Consider the following 8,932-nt stretch of genomic DNA (forward strand, 5'->3'; position numbering starts at 1 on the left):
AAAAATAGATTAGATTAAAAGAAGGTTCAACTGTTCTTTGGATTTATTTCACTACAAAGTATACCTATACCTGCCTTATTCAATTAACTTTGTGCACAGGTTGCTAACATTGTTACGTCATTAGGCAATAACATTGTACATACCTATCAACAGGGTCAACAGTTCAATCACAATAAATTTCGCAAAAATATCAAATGAGTCGGCTCTCGGGTCGTAACCTTATTAAAGTTCTTGAGGAGATAACATCGGTCGTCACTCCCGATAGATGTGTAAGTTTGGCGCCACAAAATGTTATTCTACTGAACAATATCGATGTTGTATCGGACAATCGTTCATCGACGGCCCACCATATCGATGCCATCAACACGACCCACAACAATAATGCTATTGACGAAATCCTATAAACATAAAAAAGACAACATCAACGTTCCGACGAGAGCGTATCGACCACAGACCAAATTAAAATTACATCTAATAGTATTAAATTATAAGCGTGAATTATTAATTTGTGAGCCATTGTCCCGGGCCAGCATTGTGAATAGGTACTGTATAGGAATGATTGTATCAAATTGCTATGTAGAACTAATGAGCCGTTATATGCGGCTTAAATGCTCAGTTTGTTGTAAGTATATAAATTCGTAATTGAATTCATTGTTGGCAGAAAGTAAAAAAAAATAGAACGGTGCTTGTGATGGTGTTATAATTAGTAAGTAGGTATCTAATATAAAGAAGTAAAAGGTTAGGCTTTTAGTTACAAAAAATCGTAAGATCATTATGAAACTACAAAGTCTTTGTTGTTGTCTTAGCTTGATAAATAACACACAAAATGTTAATAATATTATGTCCAAAGCACTTCATTAACCGTGACAATAAGCTATCAATCATCGAAAAGCTCGCAAAACAATAATCACATTATCATTCTCCCATAATAACAAACGTTGGCCCCAAAAGCATAAAGAATCCGCCTTGAAAGTTTTTCAAGATACATTTTGAGAAATATCGTCGCAAGGCTGCGTCCGACGAAACCGAACAATGTAAACTTATGAGTGAACGTATTATTTATTGAAAAAATAAATAAAAAGTAAAACGGTTTGACATATTGTTAAGGGTCCTTATAAAATTATTTGCTATCACGCCATCCGGGGCTTGTTACGAAGAAGCAATCTTTAAAATGAAACAAGAGTACGACTCGAGGTACATTTACGAGAGGCATGTCGGAGCAATAAAACAATGACGTACCTAACCGAAACATCGCCTGGATTAATGGTTGCCGAGGATTTTGTCTAAGGATAAGTAATTGCTGTCTTCTCATTTTAATAATCATATGGAGGACCCACTTCAAGAGCGCTATTAATAATGCTTAGAATGAATTTTTCGAATTCCCAAATGTCATCCAGCTTATTAACCGGCTTCGTTTTTTGTTTAAGTTTTATTTGTTTTGGATTGGACAGAACGTTTTGGTTTTGGCGCGGTCATTCCGACCTTTCGTTTTTTGTCTCGCATCATGCAATCTTGGCAGATGAAATATTGTTTAGAGTTAATTAGTTATCCACTGATAAAGTCTTTTTCTATGGAACTGCTCAATTATTTGTGGATTTTTGTTAATTTGTGGTTTTCGTATGGTCACTTGGTCAGTTTGCTTTAGTCATGCATCACCATTACTTAGTTGAATAGGTATGTTAAATTCTTGTTCTTGTTTAGGTACCTATATCAAATTCTCCTACAGCAGAAAAAAATATCTTGACTGTGCCTATGCAGCTAGGGAAATATAATATACCTAATCGGTAAATAAAATAAAAAATAATAAAAAATAAAATTTATTAAAAATAATGTTTACAAAAAAGAACACTAACCCAACAGAAACAAGTTATCCTATTACAAGGATTATACAATTAATGTGCTTACAAATATACTAGAACTAGAATATGAATAAGGATAGATTCGGAAAATGCATTATTTGATAGTGGACCGCCCGAACTAGGTTTAATTTAAACCTGTGTTTCAGGTCATCACTTACAATCCAGTTTCATTATGGCAGAAAGTTTTAGTTAAAATACCCAAGTCTTGAGTTAAAATGCAGGTAAACAATCACATCACTTCCATATAATTAAAATTCGACACGCTGATTGAAACTATAATTTAAGCTTAAACACGAACTATTCATCACCGGCTTCATACGTCAAAAATCATCTGCAAAAAGATGCCACTAAATGAATAAATTTAGATTCCAATGCGCGTGATCGATAGACTCTTAGATCGGATCTATAGATCATATCGACTTCGAAAATGGAATGCGTGAGTAAGACAAAATATAATTAATGATCGTCCTTCTAAATTCGAATCGGTCTGGTGCAGACATGTTGGCGTCGTCGCAATAAACAAAAGGCAAAAAGTTTTGTTACTTTTTTCACAATATATTTTTTATTTGTGCATATAAAACGTTAGTAGATGTGCACAATTAATCATTCGGCGGCGTATTGTTGCATCTGTCGTGTCGGCTGTAGAACTGGAGTGCGGCCATTGTTGCCGATGGACCTTTGTACCATTTGATAATTCCAAAAAACATCTATTGCGCCACCTGTGGCATGCCATAACGGTTTCATTCTTTTGAATCGAAATAAATTTAAAATAGATTAACTTATTCGGTATTTAATAAACCCAAACGTAAAAGTCGAAGCTGTTTTTAATGACAATGAAACTACAACATTATACAGGTACCCACTATTGTACTGTTTACGATGGATGCCATACGATAATAATTATTATATCGTTCAATTAATTATAGAGAGACTTGCATCAATGATGTATGAGATCCAATATTTTGGTACAAGTTAATATGTTTCTTTCAACCGATTCTATCTTGTATACAACCGTAGTTGATTATGTCTGTGTAGGTAATTTAATTACGCATCGCCATTTGATCTACGCATTGAAGTTTAATTAATTTCTTTTGACACGTTAAACGATGTTAAACTTATGTTCTTAGAACTTTCTTACTCATGCTGCGGCTGTCTGTATTCTGTCCTATTCATGTCTATAGGTGATATTGTAATAAGTATCAAATCTTCATCAATTTCTCCAATTGTATCTTCTTAATCAGGCAGGTTATACTATGGACCAAAAGGCTGGAATCTGTAGCTGGAACTATTTGAAAATTGTAATTGGACCCCCAAAAAATTTAATCCATCAATGTTTTGTAGACTCTTTAAATTTTACTTATATAAGTACCTAGTGATAAAGTTGGGAGAGTATGGAGTAAAAGGGCATTTTTAAGTATAGATTAAGCTTTAAAGTTTCCTGTTTGCAGGGTGTAGTAACCTGAGCGGTTACCTGCAACCACAATCAATCGCGGCTCAGACGCTTATGACGGATAACGTGTTCTGTCGTGCAGCAATCCGTCACGGTCGGCGGCGCGGGCGCAGATCGGGCGCCTAGCTTTGTTCCACGTGGGAAAACTGTAATATTCAACGAGTAACTTCGTGTTAAAATGGTTGTTTTTACTGTTAATGCAAATTCCAGGTTGTGTAATTAATCATAGGTCCTTAACTTTTGTATAGTGTGTCTTCTTGTAGGTACAACGTAGTTTTAAACTTAAACTTGAAACTCGTTACAAACACTAGGCTTTCTTTCACTTAGCGATATTAGTAGCTACTTAAATGAGAAACAATCATTTTAAATACACTCTAGCAGTCACTCTGCAATATTGCATCTAAATATCTAAATGTGGCTCTGCAATGTGGCATCTTAATAAAAATTGACGTTCCGTTTCGGCACAATGGTTGGACGATTTTCTGTCAGCTCAAATATTCTGTTGTATGTGATCTACAAATAGTTGTTCCGGATTCGTAATTATGTATGATATATGTACAATGTATGTACCTATGTGTACCAGAATTTAAAAACTTGAAGCCTCCTACGATGAAGAAATAGGTCTTCGCTGCACGAGTACAATTTTTTGAATTCTATTACTTTTTTAGATATTGTGCTAAATTCACAACATAAACATAACAGTACTTTATTTACTTTATTTCCCAATTCAACATCTAATTTAAAGATGGACGTATTCATCATAATTAGTTTATGACAGTAAGCTATCCTTTGCCTTTCCTCTGCTGAGTTATGATACTGTTCTAAGAACACACCTAATTTTTCTATTCCGTACCACCAACTTTTGAGGGTTAACACGATGAAAAAAAAAACAAACGAATGTGCGACCGGCTTTTTTTCACCTGACAACACCCAAAGTTAGTTTTTATGTACACCATTTTGAAAATTAAATTATAGGTTATAATTTTAATATGATAGGTGTGTAATATATTTCTTGAAGGAATGTTTTGTTGAGATTTTTATCTTATAATAGTATTTATTTTATTTGGATCTAAACCATTTTATATTAAATCGTCCCTTTTATTTATTTGTATAAATTACGTTAAGCAGTTAATGAGTAAGTTATTCCGTTTTTTTAAGTTTTGATATTTGGTATATCAGCTGGATTGTAAAATTTCATAACGAAATCGTACCTCTACATTTATCTTCAGAGAATGTAATAACAAACAACACCGATTTGAACGTTTTTATGGAATACTTACTTAGCATAATTTAAGTATTGATTTAGTATGTTATATAAGTCCTTTACTTATATCAAGTGTCTACTGGAGGCTTAAAGCGAAAACTGCTTAGTGCTTAGTTCACATTATCCCTAGCAAAAATGGTCTGAAAGATCTTTTTTAACCAGACCGGCATAAAACAAAAGCTTATCTCATCAGGTATCAGCTTATAGGCAAGCTATAAAGATAGGATCTACAAAGAAATCGGCACAGATTACAGTTAAACGACCATAGCAATTGGACGATACTTTTTAACGATTGTTTTTTGGCGGGGACAAAAAAATGCGGCAGCGACAAAAGACGAACGTCACAAAGATCCTCCTTACAGATAAAGGGACCATAAATAACACCATAGTTTTATATTGTTATTATGGATTCAGAGCCGATTCCTATAAGTTGCTATCATTTGTCAATATATATGTAGTATAATTATTTCTATCCATTTTTTAAATCCGATGATAAATTGGGACTGTCTCGATTCTACTTGTCTTTGGGTTTTTTCTTTTTTTTTGGTTACGGGATTTTTCCATATTGATTTTGTATTAGAAATGTACCTATATTTTTCTTCCTAAACATTATCCACCTACCTTACCAGCAAGGTTCGATTGTATCAGGTGCGTTTTGCTACATAAGTAGTACCTACCTAGTCCAGAGTCCTAGTGCTAAAATACCTATGCTTAATTTTTGTTCCTTCGCTACAAATCAACCGTAGGGGCTTATAAACCACAAAATTTAATATCCTCACATACCATTAGCATAACACGACTATCATACATAATCCACCCTAAGGTTCCAACATCAACGGCAAAGAAGTGTTAAACAAAATTGTTTTAGTTGTAATAATGAGGGATCGCTCCCCGGAAAGTTTATTAAAACCTTCCATAGAATTCATTACAAGCCTGCTCCTAAATTAAGTTTCGCACCCCACGCTTCTCTTAACATTTTATAAGTTGTTTTAGCTTACTTTGTACACTGATTTAATTTTAAACGTGTTATGTGATTTATCGTTGTTTATTAGTAGTTAAGCGTCGCGCTTTTGTGTGATAGAATAACACACCGCAAAAAGTACCTATATGAGACCATTTTTAAAACAAAAAATGCTGAAAAAAATACTGTTCGACGTACAGTTTATCCTGATGCTTGGTAAAGTTTTCCTCGCATGCAGTCACTGTTATAACCATGATTTTCAAGGCAAGTTAATTACAAAATGTCTGGATTCATTAAACTTAGACGTAGGTAATATAATATCTATCCATTGAATTGTTATAATTTTTAGGTAAATTATTGCAAATCATGTGTATTCGTACTGGCTTAAACACGTAAGTACACAAATTAAGTGCGTACGTGAAAATCACTATTATGTAGTAAATAAATGAAGGTTGAAAAGCACCTAGGTTCTAGCCGTAAATATTATTTCTCAATAGTCTTGCGAAACATTTCTCATACCTCCATCTCACATAGGTAAAAATCCACAAGAAAGTCACCACTGAAACTGAAATATCCGAATCGCCATTGAAAACTGAAAGTGCGTGCGTAGAAGACGTTTGCCGTCGGGCCGGGGCGTGCAGGGCGGGAGCGTCCCGTTGCTAGGCGACGCGCCGCGGGTGGGCGTGGCAATCGATACCACCCTCACCTCACCCGGTCACCTCCAGGCCTTGTGTGATAGCCCTTATCTTCCCAAGATGACCTGCACACCGGTACCATGGAACACGTAAGGAACTACAACTGTTAGTATATCTGGTTCTGATGTCCATGTGGTTTCTATAACCTAGGCTGTTTCTGATGTGTACAGAAAAGTTGTTTCTACAGAAAATGGATTTTGGAGCTACTAAAGGAAATTCTAGGTATAAAATATTCTGTAATAAGTAGTAAACACGCACTCAAGTTAAAGAACTTATTTATATGTTGAATTTTATACGAGAATTTTCTTTCGACAACTTCGCAGTAAAGTAATTCGTAATGTCCACTGAACTTTTTACTTATCAGTTTTGTAGCAATACTGATGAAAATAACTGAGATGTTATAAAATACGCAAAGCAATTTAATGCACCATCGGACAGATTGTACCAATACTTGGTATTGTTTTATTTGTGTAGCCAATCGGGTTAATTTGTAAATATCTATTTTGTAGCCGTATTAACATTATATTTTGACTTTCTAAACATTTTAAATCATCATCTTTTGTTACAATCTAAATCCCCAAGATACTCTATTGAACAATCGCAATACGTACTTATACGATGTTCTAGTGTTTTTTTATTAAAGAGTGGAGGCTATTCATGCAATGCAATCTGTAAAGTTTTTCTTGATGCAGAGGAAAATCTACAAGAATCACCAGCACGTGCCGATTTAGTTCTAATAAGAGGCCTGATTTTACAAATTCGTCAAGTTCTTTAATGTTCCTGTCAAAAAGAAATTGAGTTTCCCTTCTCAGTGATGTGGGGGAGTGTGTCGGACAGGCTCCGTCGACACTGTACCTACTATTAGTACACAAAGGTCGGCTGTCGGGCACATCCCGTAGGACGTGCGGCGGGTAGGGGCGCGAATTATGACCTGTCAACAACAGATCATTGTACTCTATGACTATACCTGACGCTAATTTCGATGTACCTGATGTTTCCTGCTAATACAGGATTTAGATGCTGACTATACATCAATTGTTTACTGAATTCATTGCTCATCATTTTCAGGCGACGTCTTATTGCATCTAATTTTGTTCACAGTAATAAAAATAAATGAAAATCCAACGAAGGTAATTTCTTGAAAGTTATGTAAACATGGCATCCCCGTTGTCGTGGCAACTAATTAATACAAATGGTGGAGTTCGCTCCACGAGACGAGTCCTGACGGCGTCCTCCCAAATATATGGTCCATAAAACTACGATTACGTTTTATAAACACTACATTTATAACTACTTCATGATTGTATTATTTATTTTACGTAATATATTATGCTGTGGTGGAGATTTTGATTTTTTTCTAAAATGTGCTTTCAAATATTTAAAATTCTCTGGCACAGTACAGTCCATTAATTTATAGTATTCGGCCACGTGGACAAGTGTGGAGGCGACTTTTATTACGCCACTAGACTTTATAGGGATATTTTATTTTATGACTTATGTTTTGGAGTTTATGAGCCTATGACGTTAGTTATATTTTATTTAGTTTTGGTCGATTGGCTCTATGTTGAAAATTATGTACTTGGATAAGATAGAATGAAAAACTAACATTTGATTTAGGTGCGAAAGTACAAATATGGATAGTTTTCAGTGGATCATGTAGGCACTTCTTAGTAAGTACTTCTACAATTTTGTAAAATCTATAAAATTACTAACTAAACTTTTTTTAAACTGAAGAATCCGATTTTCATAATTCAAGCGGCTACTGGCTCTACCTGTCTGTCTTTGTCAAGTAGTACCTGGTTAAAAACAATGAACTTACATATGGAAAGGATCCCATTCCACAGTATGCGATCAGTGTGATCCGTAGCGCACGGAACACGGCCGGCGCTCGCCGTGGCCGGCCCGGACGCGGCCGCACTAAATTTAAATATTTTAATCCTTAATTTAAATTTTTGACATTTTTATTTTATGTTGGTATTCGTGTAGTTTCATTTTTAATGTTATTTGTCATATTCAGGAGACGGCGCAACTCGTGACTGGCGCCTCGGAACACCATTTGCTGGTAAAATATTGTCAATGAGAAGACTGACGCAGGACAATTTGTTCGAACATTATTCCGGCCCGATAGCGAAACGTTATTGGGAATGAAGATCGTGATCATAAATAGAATGGGGTATTTGCTTATATACATAGAAGTGTCCTTTACGTGAAGTACGGGATCAGTGCCTCAGTGGCGCTAATGACGGGAGTTTTTTAATTGTATCATGTGTCTTCATTACAATGATAACAGATAGGTAAGCAATAAATCAAATTTTGCTGTTGAAATTAAAGGAAAACAATGATTAACCCCCGATTATACAGACCTCAAATGTACCTATTTATTTACTTCATTTACATAATGGGCAAGTTTGTAAATACTCTCTACATGCTTCGAATTGCCGAGCGTATCCAGGAGAGAAGGTACCTGAGTTGACTTTCATGTCAATTACTTATGCCTTTTGTTTAGCTTTGGAGGTTTTATCAATGGCGATTATGAACCATCAGGAAGAGGTCAACGACGGCTACGGATTATTCGTTAGTTAATTCCTGTTCTGAATCACCTGTTAGCAATTTGGCAAAATAAGATGAATGTTCAGACATTTCATAACTGTCAATCAGGAATTTGGCTCAGCATACCATTTTTTGAGAACACACCTACATACA

Source organism: Helicoverpa zea, chromosome 2 (genome assembly GCF_022581195.2).
Source record: "Helicoverpa zea isolate HzStark_Cry1AcR chromosome 2, ilHelZeax1.1, whole genome shotgun sequence".
Taxonomy (NCBI): domain Eukaryota; kingdom Metazoa; phylum Arthropoda; class Insecta; order Lepidoptera; family Noctuidae; genus Helicoverpa; species Helicoverpa zea.